The sequence below is a fragment of the Physella acuta genome, unplaced genomic scaffold, assembly GCF_028476545.2.
Source record: "Physella acuta isolate Inbredline_101_S28 unplaced genomic scaffold, ASM2847654v3 ptg000257l, whole genome shotgun sequence".
In the NCBI taxonomy this organism is placed as follows: Eukaryota; Metazoa; Mollusca; class Gastropoda; family Physidae; genus Physella; species Physella acuta.
Genome location: NW_026731776.1, coordinates 1,175,251 through 1,191,666, shown reverse-complemented (window position 1 = coordinate 1,191,666; position 16,416 = coordinate 1,175,251). Strand labels below are relative to the sequence as shown.

Below are 16,416 nucleotides of genomic sequence, written 5' to 3'. Positions count from 1 at the left end.
GCATGGGTCAGTTTAGTGTGTGGAGAGGTATGGGTCTGTTTAAGTGTGGGGAGACATGGGTCAGTTTGTGTAGGGAGGTATGGGTCAGTTATTGTGTGGGGAGGCATGGGTCAGTTAGTGTGTGGGGAGACATGGGTCAGTTTGGTGTGTGGTTCACACTGGTCAGCTGGATAGTGCGGGTCATACGGGTCAGCTAACGATATGCCTGTTACGGGCGTCTCAGGTAATTTTTACTGGCTTCAGTCATTAATTAGTGAAACAATGAATTCATGACACGGTAATGAGCTAACCACGGATCATCTCTTGGTCTGCTGGTAAACTTTAAACCTTGTCTAGCTATATATAGGGGAGGTGCCTGTCCATTGGCCAAATTGCGGCTGTCAGTCGGCCATCTTGCGGCTGACCATTGGCCATACTTCGGCTGTCAGTCGGCCATCTTGTGGCTTTCAGTTGGCCATTTTTGTTAGCTATCCTGTAGTCATCTAGTGGCCAAAGGTTCAATATCTTGCCACATGTGGTGGCCACTGACATTACTGTACGATCTCTCGATGGCCATTTACTTTCCACTCATTTAAAAAACCAATCCACTAATTAAAATTTGTGATATGGCGTCTAATTATTTTAATCCGGTAGCACTTAATTATTTGCTTTCATTTTGTTGAGTTCTGCTTTTAGCCTCTAATGTATAACACACAAAAAATTTAGAATTTCACAATTCGTTATAAAGCACTGGTTTCACAAATAAAATTTCAACAGCGGCGTAAATAGAAATTCCTGTATTTAATGAGATATTTCCATCATTACCACTTTAAAAAAAAACCATTTGTTTTCAACTCTCGCCATTGTGTGATGGCAGTTGAAACCCGCTTGGTCACACGGAAATATTTTCATCGTGCAAAAAATCGAAGTTTTACACCTTCCCGAGTCAGAAAAACCCAGTTTTGCAATCTTGTGTGTATGTGCGACTGTGTATGTAAGTATGTGTGTAGCTGTGTGTATATGTGTATATCGGTGTGTATGTGTGTGTTTTATTGCGATAACTTGGGTACCGCTTTAGTTAGGAGGACAAAATTTCATATCAAGTATTACATGTATACGTTGGTTTCTACCAACTTTTGAGCGATTTCCGGTAACCGGAAGTGGTATTTTTACTCTTTTATCAATTTTAATTAAAACATTCATAGTTTAAAAACCTTTGATTTGATAAAACAGGAATGCTGGGTAATGTCAGTTGTCCTAGTTGGACATAGTCCTGCCGCCCCACTAGGACAAAATGGTGTCTATAGTGTAAAGTGGTGTCAGGCGATGGCCGTGGTGTCAGGTGTAGGTTTCTAAAGTAATAAAATTTCACATCTAATCCAAGTTTATGTTAATCTTTTCTTAAAAGCATTCGACAGCTTTTTTTAACACACAAACACGCTTCCCCCACCCCCAGCCCCTCACCATCTTACGTCATCAGCGAAGTCCGATAAAACTAAACACAATGTCACATAACCCCACTGTTTTAATTAGCGAGGGGGGTGTGGTGGGGTCGGGGTGTTTTTAATGTGTTTTACGATCATGTCACGTCATTGATCCCCAAAATAAAATATCAAATTTCTAGTTAGAAGGCTTCACCGGAAACTTGATAAAAATTTGATTATCGGATCACACTGTTAAGCCGCACATTGTTACGTCACTCCAGTGTACTCAACCTAAGTTCAACATGTTGTAAATTTGGACACAGTAACAATCATGTAACACTTGGCTCTAAAGCGGAAATTCTAAAAATAGAAGTTCTGACCCCATTATAGGTTCCCTTTACTCTAGTGCACATTCAGGAGTCGTCGCTCTCACAAAATGTGTCCTACACACATCTAAAAGTGGGGGTTTAAAACATAGCACTCTCACAAAATGTGTCCTTCACACATCCAAAAGTTGAAGTGTATATCATCTCCACATTCTTACTATAATTCTTATGATAAAATGTTTCAATGAAATAAAATGTTGATGTTTCATTTTATGTCTTGATCGTTCACGGTCGATTCCTAGGACTACAACTAATGTACTGATAGGGTGGGATAGGCAAACATATAGAGCAGGGGTGGCTTGGTAAAATAAATGCTTACATCCTAACAATAACGTCGGTTTATATACTTATATATATATATATATATATATATATATATATATATATATATATATATATATATATATATATATATAGGTTGCTATACATGTGCGCCTGTGCATATGAAATATATTTTTAAAACTTCCATTATTCAATGAACTAGCTAAACCCAATATCTAGCTGTAATTAAAGTCTAAAAATAAAACGTGGCTGAATGTCTTGTCAAACCATGTTCAGCTTATGAAGGGAACCCACTCATCACGGTTGCTAGGGTACACAGCTAACAATGGATACTTGCAACAATGGCGACTTCAATCCTTTGCAAACGGGAAAACAGGATTTCAAAAATAAGAGGGTTTTATCTTTTTTAAAAAGATGGCTTATTGCTTAACATAGTAGGGCTTACTAGGGGAATCGATTTACACTTTGTATGGGGTCTGTTTTCATGTGTAACGTGTACATATTGTTATATTGTGTGCGTGTGTGGGTGTGGGGGTCTGTTTTCCTAATGTTTAAAAATGTGCTCTAAAGACAAGCTGTTGTATCACACAACACAGCCTGCAATGTTCTAGCTGTAGCCTAGCGGCCATCTTGTAGCTTCATGCACCTATCACATGGGTTCTCATGCACCTGGTGACAAAAACCATCCGATTGGCTAGCTGGTCAGTTAAAACCATCTGATTGGCTAGCTGGTCAGTTAAAACCATCTGATTGGCTAGCTGGTCAGTTAAAACCATCTGATTGGCTAGCTGGTCAGTTAAAACCATCTGATTGGCTAGCTGGTCAGTTAAAACCATCTGATTGGCTAGCTGGTCAGTTAAAACCATCTGATTGGCTAGCTGGTCAGTTAAAACCATCTGATTGGCTAGCTGGTCAGTTAAAACCACCTGATTGGCTAGCTGGTCAGTTAAAACCATCTGATTGGCTAGCTGGTCAGTTAAAACCATCTGATTGGCTAGCTGGTCAGTTAAAACCACCTGATTGGCTGGCTGGTCAGTTAAAACCATCTGATTGGCTAGCTGGTCAGTTAAAACCACCTGATTGGCTGGCTGGTCAGTTAAAACCTTGGCTAGCTGGTCAGTTAAAACCTTGGCTAGCTGGTCAGTTAAAACCACCTGATTGGCTGGCTGGTCAGTTAAAACCATCTGATTGGCTAGCTGGTCAGTTAAAACCACCTGATTGGCTGGCTGGTCAGTTAAAACCTTGGCTAGCTGGTCAGTTAAAACCACCTGATTGGCTGGCTGGTCAGTTAAAACCACCTGATTGGCTGGCTGGTCAGTTAAAACCATCTGATTGGCTAGCTGGTCAGTTAAAACCACCTGATTGGCTGGCTGGTCAGTTAAAACCTTGGCTAGCTGGTCAGTTAAAACCACCTGATTGGCTAGCTGGTCAGTTAAAACCATCTGATTGGCTAGCTGGTCAGTTAAAACCACCTGATTGGCTGGCTGGTCAGTTAAAACCATCTGATTGGCTAGCTGGTCAGTTAAAACCACCTGATTGGCTGGCTGGTCAGTTAAAACCACCTGATTGGCTAGCTGGTCAGTTAAAACCACCTGATTGGCTAGCTGGTCAGTTAAAACCACCTGATTGGCTAGCTGGTCAGTTAAAACCACCTGATTGGCTGGCTGGTCAGTTAAAACCACCTGATTGGCTGGCTGGTCAGTTAAAACCACCTGATTGGCTAGCTGGTCAGTTAAAACCACCTGATTGGCTAGCTGGTCAGTTAAAACCACCTGATTGGCTGGCTGGTCAGTTAAAACCTTGGCTAGCTGGTCAGTTAAAACCACCTGATTGGCTAGCTGGTCAGTTAAAACCACCTGATTGGCTAGCTGGTCAGTTAAAACCACCTGATTGGCTGGCTGGTCAGTTCAAACCACGTCATTGGCTGGCTGGTCAGTTAAAACCACCTGATTGGCTAGCTGGTCAGTTAAAACCACCTGATTGGCTGGCTGGTCAGTTAAAACCACCTGATTGGCTGGCTGGTCAGTTCAAACCACGTCATTGGCTGGCTGGTCAGTTAAAACCTTGGCTAGCTGGTCAGTTAAAACCACCTGATTGGCTAGCTGGTCAGTTAAAACCACCTGATTGGCTAGCTGGTCAGTTAAAACCACCTGATTGGCTGGCTGGTCAGTTAAAACCACCTGATTGGCTGGCTGGTCAGTTAAAACCACCTGATTGGCTAGCTGGTCAGTTAAAACCACCTGATTGGCTAGCTGGTCAGTTAAAACCACCTGATTGGCTGGCTGGTCAGTTAAAACCTTGGCTAGCTGGTCAGTTAAAACCACCTGATTGGCTAGCTGGTCAGTTAAAACCACCTGATTGGCTAGCTGGTCAGTTAAAACCATCTGATTGGCTGGCTGGTCAGTTAAAACCACCTGATTGGCTGGCTGGTCAGTTAAAACCTTGGCTAGCTGGTCAGTTAAAACCACCTGATTGGCTAGCTGGTCAGTTAAAACCACCTGATTGGCTGGCTGGTCAGTTAAAACCACCTGATTGGCTGGCTGGTCAGTTCAAACCATCTGATTGGCTAGCTGGTCAGTTAAAACCTTGGCTAGCTGGTCAGTTAAAACCACCTGATTGGCTAGCTGGTCAGTTAAAACCACCTGATTGGCTGGCTGGTCAGTTAAAACCACCTGATTGGCTAGCTGGTCAGTTAAAACCACCTGATTGGCTAGCTGGTCAGTTAAAACCACCTGATTGGCTGGCTGGTCAGTTAAAACCACCTGATTGGCTGGCTGGTCAGTTCAAACCATCTGATTGGCTAGCTGGTCAGTTAAAACCTTGGCTAGCTGGTCAGTTAAAACCACCTGATTGGCTAGCTGGTCAGTTAAAACCACCTGATTGGCTGGCTGGTCAGTTAAAACCACCTGATTGGCTAGCTGGTCAGTTAAAACCACCTGATTGGCTGGCTGGTCAGTTAAAACCATCTGATTGGCTGGCTGGTCAGTTAAAACCACGTGATTGGCTAGCTGGTCAGTTCAAACATTGGCTGGCTGGTCAGTTAAAACCATCTGATTGGCTAGCTGGTCAGTTAAAACCACGTGATTGGCTAGCTGGTCAGTTCAAACATTGGCTGGCTGGTCAGTTAAAACCACCTGATTGGCTAGCTGGTCAGTTAAAACCACGTGATTGGCTAGCTGGTCAGTTCAAACATTGGCTGGCTGGTCAGTTAAAACCACCTGATTGGCTAGCTGGTCAGTTCAAACCATCTGATTGGCTAGCTGGTCAGTTAAAACCACGTGATTGGCTAGCTGGTCAGTTCAAACATTGGCTAGCTGGTCAGTTAAAACCACCTGATTGGCTAGCTGGTCAGTTCAAACCATCTGATTGGCTAGCTGGTCAGTTAAAACCACGTGATTGGCTAGCTGGTCAGTTCAAACATTGGCTGGCTGGTCAGTTAAAACCTTGGCTAGCTGGTCAGTTAAAACCACCTGATTGGCTAGCTGGTCAGTTAAAACCATCTGATTGGCTGGCTGGTCAGTTCAAACCACGTCATTGGCTGGCTGGTCAGTCCACCTATCCCATCATTTAGAGTTTAGACCATGTGACCACTAGACACCTACAGACCACGTGATGACCGTATAAATCTTAAACTCCTGACCTGACGTCCACTTCTGGCACCAAAGAAAAACAAGTGATCGACCAGCCCCCCCCCCCCCCCCCCCCAGCCAGGGCCCCCTGAGACACCAGGGCCCCGTGCAATCAAGTTAAGAGATTGGCGGGGTCGACCTGGTGGGGGTCGGGCCGTCTCGTGACGTCATCGATAGGTGTCCTCACGTGATGATCTGTCTAAGCGGGCGTCCGTCACACAGGGGGGGGGGGGGGGCGAGCCTATCTGGGGGTTTTCAGATATTCTGACGAGCAAGCATAGGACAAGATGTCGACATTTAAATATGTTAATATCTAATATGTGGATCAAATTCTTGATTTATTGGATACTTTTAAATTACCAAATTAAATGTTATTTTTTGTTAGATAAATTATATAATTCGAATTATGCTTAGAATTAATGCTATATGCAAACAATGCAAGCATTAATATGCTTTATTAATTTGATAAGCTGTCTGTTATGAATATGAGATATGGACGGGGTGGAAGGACAATGTACGCAAGACGACGATTCCATATAAAACTGAACAGGGCGGACGTTGTTCATTTCATCTTTTAATTGCATACCATAGACACGACTACATCGACGACAAACATGACGAAGACATCCACACACCAACACCACACCACGAAGACATCCACACACCAACACCACACCACGAAGACATCCACACACCAACACCACACCACGAAGACATCCACACACCAACACCACAGGATGAAGATATCCACACACCAACACCACAGGACGAAGACATCCACACACCAACACCACACCACGAAGACATCCACACACCAACACCACAGGACGAAGACATCCACACACCAACACCACAGGACGAAGACATCCACACACCAACACCACACCACGAAGACATCCACACACCAACACCACAGGACGAAGACATCCACACACCAACACCACACCACGAAGACATCCACACACCAACACCACAGGACGAAGACATCCACACACCAACACCACACCACGAAGACATCCACACACCAACACCACAGGACGAAGACATCCACACACCAACACCACACCACGAAGACATCCACACACCAACACCACAGGACGAAGACATCCACACACCAACACCACAGGACGAAGACATCCACACACCAACACCACAGAACGAAGACATCCACACACCAACACCACACCACGAAGACATCCACACACCAACACCACATGACAAAGACATCCACACACCAACACCACACCACGAAGACATCCACACACCAACACCACAGGACAGGACGAAGACATCCACACACCAACACCACAGGACGAAGACATCCACACACCAACACCACACCACGAAGACATCCACACACCAACACCACACCACGAAGACATCCACACACCAACACCACAGGACGAAGGCATCCACACACCAACACCACACCACGAAGACATCCACACACCAACACCACAGGACGAAGGCATCCACACACCAACACCACACCACGAAGACATCCACACACCAACACCACACCACGAAGACATCCACACACCAACACCACATGACAAAGACATCCACACGCCAACACCACACCACGAAGACATCCACACACCAACACCACACCACGAAGACATCCACACACCAACACCACACCACGAAGACATCCACACACCAACACCACACCACGAAGACATCCACACACCAACACCACACCACGAAGACATCCACACGCCAACACCACACCACGAAGACATCCACACTCCAACACCACACCACGAAGACATCCACACACCAACACCACAGGACGAAGACATCCACACACCAACACCACAGGACGAAGACATCCACACACCAACACCACATGACCAAGACATCCACACACCAACACCACACCACGAAGGCATCCACACACCAACACCACACCACGAAGACATCCACACACCAACACCACACCACGAAGACATCCACACACCAACACCACATGACCAAGACATCCACACACCAACACCACACCACGAAGGCATCCACACACCAACACCACACCACGAAGACATCCACACACCAACACAACACCACAGGACGAAGACATCCACACACCAACACCACACCACGAAGACATCCACACACCAACACAACACCACAGGACGAAGACATCCACACACCAACACCACACCACGAAGACATCCACACACCAACACCACACGACGAAGACATCCACACACCAACACCACACCACGAAGACATCCACACACCAACACCACACCACGAAGACATCCACACACCAACACCACACCACGAAGACATCCACACACCAACACAACACCACGAAGACATCCACACACCAACACCACAGGACGAAGACATCCACACACCACCACCACACTACGAAGACATCCACACCCTCACACGACAAGACCAAGACGGATTTAAACTACTTCCCTAACAACCAAATCATACTCTCCACATCACATCCTCCTTGCCTCGTCACATTCCGTTGGTCTGTTTCAGAATTATGCTGATGCACTTGTGATAATTTTGGGTTTTTGTAGTATGTGTAATGTTGGTGTAATTGTCATGTTTGTGGTATTTGTAATATTGGTGTAATTATCATGTTTTGTAGTATGTGTTATATAGGTGTAATTGTCATGTTTGTAGTGTTATATAGGTGTAATTATCATGTTTGTAGTATGTGTAATATTAGTGTAATTAGGATAACCTTTCCTGGTTGTAAGCGAGGGCAATGGAATCAGGGGCGGGGGAGGGAGGAGAGATTTGCTTGTTTTAGAAAGTCTTTCAATTTTTTGTTGACGTTTAATAGTTTGCCCTCATCGCACTAAAAGGCTCAGGATATCGCCGAGACTTGAAGGCACCTGTGTGTGTATAGCAGGTAGATACAGGCGAACAGGTAGGTCTTTACATGCGAACAGGTAGGTCTTTACAAGTGAACGGGTAGGTCTTTACATGCGAACAGGTAGGTCTTTACAAGTGAACGTGTATGGGCTACACAAAAGGTGAGGCTGAATGGGCTACACAAAAGGTGAGGCTGAATGGGCTACACAAAAGGTGAGGCTGAATGGGCTACACAAAAGGTGAGGCTGAATGGGCTACACAAAAGGTGAGGCTGAACGGGCTACACAAAAGGTGAGGCTGAATGGGCTACACAAAAGGTGAGGCTGAATGGGCTACACAAAAGGTGAGGCTGAATGGGCTACACAAAAGGTGAGGCTGAATGGGCTACACAAAAGGTGAGGCTGAATGGGCTACACAAAAGGTGAGGTTGAATGGGCTACAGGTGAGGCTGAATGGGCTACAGGTGAGGCTGAATGGGCTACACGAAAGGTGAGACTGAATGGGCTACAGGTGAGGCTGAATGGGCTACAGATGAGGCTGAATGGGCTACACGAAAGGTGAGGCTGAATGGGCTACACAAAAGGTGAGGCTGAATGGGCTACACGAAAGGTGAGGCTGAATGGGCTACAAGTGAGGCTGAATGGGCTACACAAAAGGTGAGGCTGAATGGGCTACAGATGAGGCTGAATGGGCTACACGAAAGGTGAGGCTGAATGGGCTACACGAAAGGTGAGGCTGAATGGGCTACAGGTGAGGCTGAATGGGCTACAGGTGAGGCTGAATGGGCTACAGGTGAGGCTGAATGGGCTACACAAAAGGTGAGGCTGAATGGGCTACAAGTGAGGCTGAATGGGCTACACGAAAGGTGAGGCTGAATGGGCTACAGATGAGGTTGAATGGGCTACACGAAAGGTGAGGCTGAATGGGCTACACGAAAGGTGAGGCTGAATGGGCTACACGAAAGGTGAGGCTGAATGGGCTACACTAAAGGTGAGGCTGAGTGGGCTACACAAAAGGTGAGGCTGAATGGGCTACAGGTGAGGCTGAATGGGCTACAGGTGAGGCTGAATGGGCTACAGGTGAGGCTGCATGGGCTACACGAAAGGTGAGGCTGAATGATTAACTCTGACCCCCCCCCCCCCCCCAGCAACATTTTGCTGGTAGCAGACGACTCCCATGTTCTCAGTTTTTTCTGTGCGAACGCGGGGGGGGGGGGGGAAGAGTCCTTGTTTCCATGTTCCTAACTTTTTTTTTTCTGTATCCGCAAATACCTTCACTGTCCATCACATCAGACACATCATCAAACATCTAACACATCATAAGAAACATCATCAAATATCACACACATCATGAGACACATCATGAGACACATCATGAGACACATCATGAGACACATCATGAGACCCATCACTAAGCGAGACGTAGGTTGTCCCGGACAAATTTAGTCCATAAACGGACAATTTTAATGACGTGAAAGCCGACCAATTACCGGACAATCCCAGCTGGTGCCACGTGACCGGAAGTCAGGCGTCCAATAGAGTCACGTGGTTGCTGACCTTGACATTTAGTGTCTTAGATAACGAGAAAACAAAATGTCAATCAAAAAGATATGATTAGCTCGAGTTTAAAGACTAGCTCCAGTTGAGCTAGTAGCTCGAGTTTAAAGATTAGCTCCAGTTGAGCTATTAGCTCGAGTTTAAGGACTAGCTCCAGTTGAGCTATTAGCTCGAGTTTAAAGATTAGCTCCAGTTGAGCTATTAGCTCGAGTTTAAAGACTAGCTCCAGTTGAGCTATTAGCTCGAGTTTAAAGACTAGCTCCAGTTGAGCTATTAGCTCGAGTTTAAAGACTAGCTCCAGTTGAGCTATTAGCTCGAGTTTAAAGACTAGCTCCAGTTGAGCTATTAGCTCGAGTTTAAAGACTAGCTCCAGTTGAGCTATTAGCTCGAGTTTAAAGACTAGCTCCAGTTGAGCTATTAGCTCGAGTTTAAAGACTAGCTCCAGTTGAGCTATTAGCTCGAGTTTAAAGATTAGCTCCAGTTGAGCTATTAGCTCGAGTTTAAAGATTAGCTCCAGTTGAGCTATTAGCTCGAGTTTAAAGACTAGCTCCAGTTGAGCTATTAGCTCGAGTTTAAAGACTAGCTCCAGTTGAGCTATTAGCTCGAGTTTAAAGACTAGCTCCAGTTGAGCTATTAGCTCGAGTTTAAAGATTAGCTCCAGTTGAGCTATTAGCTCGAGTTTAAAGACTAGCTCCAGTTGAGCTATGACAACCGTTTTTTCAAGAGGCGACCCCTCAGAAAAAATAACGAGCCCTATCACAGCACCTACACAATAGAAACGTCTCACCCAAGTGAATCAAAATTGTCCCAAATTTCAAGACGGACCAATGTCTCCACTCACACAAGAAATCGATCAAGATGTTTTAAATGGGAAACACTTTTAAATAAGACATGATTCGGCCACATAACCTGACATATGTCAGCAGTTTTCTGCTCTATGGGCTGCGGGGGGAGGGGGCGTGTTTAACAGCTTGTTTTTACCATGACATTTAACATCAGGCAAGCAGACGTGAATATTTCATTCCCCGACTGACACCTCTAACTGTCGGACTTTGATTGGTCGGTGTAGTGACACGCTGACATCGAACAATAACACCAGCATATATACCAGATATAACCGTCAGATTTCCCACCACCTTACCCCCCCCCCAGATATCCCACCACCTTACCCCCCTCAGATATACCACCACCTAATACCCCCCCCCCAGATATCCCACCACCTTACCCCCATCAGATATCCCACCACCTTACCCCCTCAAATACCACCACCAACCATTTACCACCAGGCGCCCCCAGCAAAGTCTACGTCAATGGCCTTCCCCGTACACTGTAATCCCCATAATCCCCATAATCCCACTCCCCATTTCAATCTGATCTTTCAATTTTCGTTTCAATCTTCTGCTAGACCGCTTTAACAAGTGTTTTTTTCTTCTTTTTTTTCAACTTTTGTTCCATAGTTTGTCGCTAGCGGTACTTCACGGGGTTGGAGAATATCAAGTTAACATCGGCCTTCTATAATAGACATCGGCCTTCTCTAATCAAACATCGACCTTCTCTAATCAAACATCGGCCTTCTCTAATCAAACATCGACCTTCTCTAATCAAACATCGGCCTTCTTTAATCAAACATCGGCCTTCTCTAATCAAACATCGACCTTCTTTAATAGACATCGACCTTCTCTAATCAAACATCGACCTTCTCTAATCAAACATCGACCTTCTCTAATCAAACATCTGTTAGTAAACATAGGCCTCTTCTAATCAAACATCGACCTTCTTTAATCAAACATCGGTCTTCTCTAATCAAACATCGGTCTTCTCTAATCAAACATCGGCCTTCTCTAATCAAACATCGGCCTTCTTTAATCAAACATCGGTCTTCTCTAATCAAACATCGGCCTTCTGTAATCAAACATCGACCTTCTCTAATCAAACATCTGTTAGTAAACATAGGCCTCTTCTAATCAAACATCGACCTTCTTTAATCAAACATCGGTCTTCTCTAATCAAACATCGGTCTTCTCTAATCAAACATCGGCCTTCTCTAATCAAACATCGGCCTTCTTTAATCAAACATCGGTCTTCTCTAATCAAACATCGGCCTTCTGTAATCAAACATCTGTTAGTAAACATAGGCCTTCTTTAATTAAACATAGGCCTTCTTTAATTAAACATCGGCCTTCTTTAATTAAACATCGGCCTTCTTTAATTAAACATCGACCTTCTTTAATTAAACATCGGCCTTCTTTAATCAAACATCGGCCTTCTTTAATCAAACATCGGCATTCTTTAATTAAACATCGGCCTTCTTTAATCAAACATCGGCCTTCTTTAATCAAACATCGGCCTTCTCTAATCAAACATCGAGCTTCTCTAATCAAACATCGGCCTTCTTTAATTAAACATCGGCCTTCTTTAATTAAACATCGGCTTTCTACTATTGGCCTTGCGTTAGCAAGCGTCTGTTCGCTGTATTTAAACACAAGAAAAAGTAAATCGACTTTACTCAATTGTGTTGAGCTATAATTCTATATATGTTAGTGTCCATTGTTTTGAATATCACAAGATGGTTTCTGATAACATCACTTGATGATGTGTGGTAACATCATATGATGATGTGTGGTGACATCGCGTGATGATGTGTGGTGACATCATATGATGATGTGTGGTAAAATCGCGTGATGATGTGTGGTGACATCGCGTGATGATGTGTGGTGACATCACATGATGATGTGTGTTAACATCACATGATGATGTGTGGTGACATCACGTGATGATGTGTGGTAACATCACATAATGGTTGGTGCTACAAAAAAAATTTCCAGAAATGACGGGAATACGTAGAAGCTTTAAAGATTGAATTGGTTACAGTTGTTCTATCATGTTTGTGTATGTGTCTGTGTGTCTATTTGTGTGTGTCTATATGCGCCCACGCGAGTGTGAGTGTGTCTGTGTACTACTGTGTACTACTGAGTACTGTAATGATGGTGTTGACATATACTAAGTACTGTAATGATGGTGTAGCTGTGTACTAAGTACTGTACTGTTGTACTGTAATGCTGGTGTTGGCATGTACTAAGTACTGTAATGATGGTGTAGCTGTGTACTAAGTACTGTACTGTTGTACATCATTGTGTACATGTTGAGTTGTATGGCCGCCTGCATGATGGGAAAACAACATTCGTGAGCAGATTTTGTGCACGTGCTTTTAGTTTGTTAACCAGTGTTGACTCGAGATGGTCGTTTTGTGGGGGTGGGGGGTGGGGGGTGGGGGCTGTGTTGACACGGCGACATAAACGCCAATACTTTGTGGGACAGCTCAGGTGACGTCACTCGTCTTGCCCTGTTTGTTTACCTACATCAGCTGACGTCACTAGACAGGACCTGCTCACTAGGACCTGCTCACTGTCTACAGGACCTGCTCACTGTCTACAGTACCTGCTCACTGTCTACGGGACCTGCTCACTGTCTACAGGACCTGCTCACTGTCTACAGGACCTGCTCACTGTCTACAGGACCTGCTCACTGTCTACAGGACCTGCTCACTGTCTACGGGACCTGCTCACTAGGACCTGCTCACTGTCTACAGGACCTGCTCACTGTCTACAGGACCTGCTCACTGTCTACAGGACCTGCTCACTGTCTACAGGACCTGCTCACTGTCTACGGGACCTGCTCACTAGGACCTGCTCACTGTCTACAGGACCTGCTCACTGTCTACAGGACCTGCTCACTGTCTACAGGACCTGCTCACTGTCTACAGGACCTGCTCACTGTCTACAGGACCTGCTCACTGTCTACAGGACCTGCTCACTGTCTACAGGACCTGCTCACTGTCTACAGGACCTGCTCACTGTCTACAGGACCTGCTCACTGTCTACAGGACCTGCTCACTGTCTACAGGACCTGCTCACTGTCTACAGGACCTGCTCACTGTCTACAGGACCTGCTCACTGTCTACAGGACCTGCTCACTAGGACCTGCTCACTGTCTACAGGACCTGCTCACTGTCTACAGGACCTGCTCACTGTCTACAGGACCTGCTCACTGTCTACAGGACCTGCTCACTGTCTACAGGACCTGCTCACTGTCTACAGGACCTGCTCACTGTATACAGGACCTGCTCTTCCCCTGGTCAGATGTTACTACCTCTGTGTTCAGCAAAAAAACTTGCTCCAAAAAAATTTCAAGAAATTAAAGGGCCGCGGCTTCAATGTAAATTTGGATCGTAGTTGTAAGAACGGCAACTCTAGTCGTGTTAGATGTAAGCTGATTTCAACTTTGTCCATCGGAGAGTCACATTTCTTATTCAAACAGATCGCTCCACATCGGCTGCTAGAACTATAATATTAATGCAGTCGTGGTCTGAAACTCTGTCATTGTCTGTCTAGAATTAACTTTCTATAAATCTAAATTTAAAAACGTGGAGTTAGCTCCCCTAAACTTTCTCGTATATTCTTATTTAAGAGCAAGGGTTGGGATGGCACTATGGTATCGGTCTATAGAAATGGTAAGTTTTTGACACAACATTTCGTTTTTCGAGCAAACTTGGAGGTGGAAGGTCTAGAATGTACCGCTTTGTGAGAAAATGATTTAAAATTCAAAAATTATGAAGGTTTTTTAGGAAACGAGAAACGGAATAATGTGTCACTTTTGGTTATCGGAAATCGCTCAAAAGTCGGTGATAACCCACGCATACGATATAATACTTATAGACCCTCTATGTGAAATTTGGTTCAGCTAACCGAAGCACAGCTTAAGTTATCATGTTCACACACACACAGACTCACACACACCCAGACACACACAGACACACACACACCAACACACACAGACACACACACAGACACACACACAGACACACACAAACACACACAGACACACACACAGACACACACACAGATTCATATAGACACACACACAGACACACCCGGACACAGTGTCAATCCTCGAGATGTGTCCAATGTTTCCCCGAATGCCTACTGGTAATAAAGGTTCTTACATTCTCTTATTTATTATCTGTTCGGATCAAAACCTATAAACTAACTTTAACTTCTTTAAGTTTGAATAAAAAACTTATTTTTACCAAGCCTAACGTTTAAATAAAAATCTAATTTTAACATGATTTAAAAAAAAAATGTTTAAAAGCTAATTTTTTCATGCATTAAGTTTAAATAAGAACCTAATTTCAACATGCCTCAAGTTTTAAATTTAAAAAAAAAATAATTTTAACATGCTTTAAGTTTGAATATAAATCCTATAAAAACGAAAGAGCCAATTAAATGACTTGAAAGGGCAATTGATAGGCTGAGTTCAATGGAGTCGTCAGATTAATGAGGTGGGTATTCAGGAACGGCAACTGCTGGCTGACATGCAAGCAGATCTATGTCGGATAGCTTCCCTTGCCTGATGACATTAGAGTTAGCACCAGGAACAAACACGACAATTTGTGTTCGAGACTATCGTGTGTGAGGCCAATCTCGTCAGACGAGAGTTGTGACGTCACTCTTCTAATCTTGTCATACGTGACGTCACTGTTCTAATCTTGCCATACGTGACGTCACTGTTCTAATCTCGCCATACGTGACGTCACTGTTCTATTCTCGCCATACGTGACTAGCGACGTTGTTTGCGACGTTCTAACGTCAGCCTACGTTCTACGTCTGTCATTACTGTCTGAAACCCTGACATATTTCCATCAACTAACTGCACGTATGTGACATCCGTGTCATCTAAATGCCAGGTTTCCTCTTGTCATTTGATCTAGAAGAATGTACGGGTACAAAGGGTCCGAGTAAACGTATACATGAGGTCTTGAAGGGGGATGGTTGCATGTTTGATTAGGCCAAGGTTGGGGCATGTTTGCACACCCTGTACCTGTTCAAATTGCGGGACGCCTTTTGAACTAATCTGAAGTCTCGAACGACTAATTATACGGGTAGGAGATGGCCATCTTCTTTGTTCTTGGCCATCTTCTTTGTTCTTGGCCATCTTTGGTATACTACACACCACAAACTCAAACCACTACCACCGACACCACACCACACTACTACCCCACACCACACTACTACCCCACACCACACTACTACCCCACACCACACTACTACACAAAAAACCCGCCCCACCTCCCCACCTCCCCACACCACACCACACCACCATACCACGCCACCCCATATTACACCGTTACACCAACACACCACACCACCACCCCACTACAACACCCCACACCTCTAAACCAAGTTACCAAACCACACCATCCCACTAACCACCCAACACCACCACACCACCACTCACACCCCCACACCCCCACCCTATGGTGTGA

At 44.8% G+C, this 16,416-nt stretch overlaps 1 protein-coding gene across 1 annotated transcript in view; it reads left to right on the top strand.

Annotated features, from left to right (window-relative positions):
* Window positions 1-16,416, top strand: part of LOC131938778 (FMRFamide peptide receptor frpr-18) — a 57,249-nt gene that overhangs the window by 15,587 nt on the left and 25,246 nt on the right. The window lies entirely within an intron of this gene.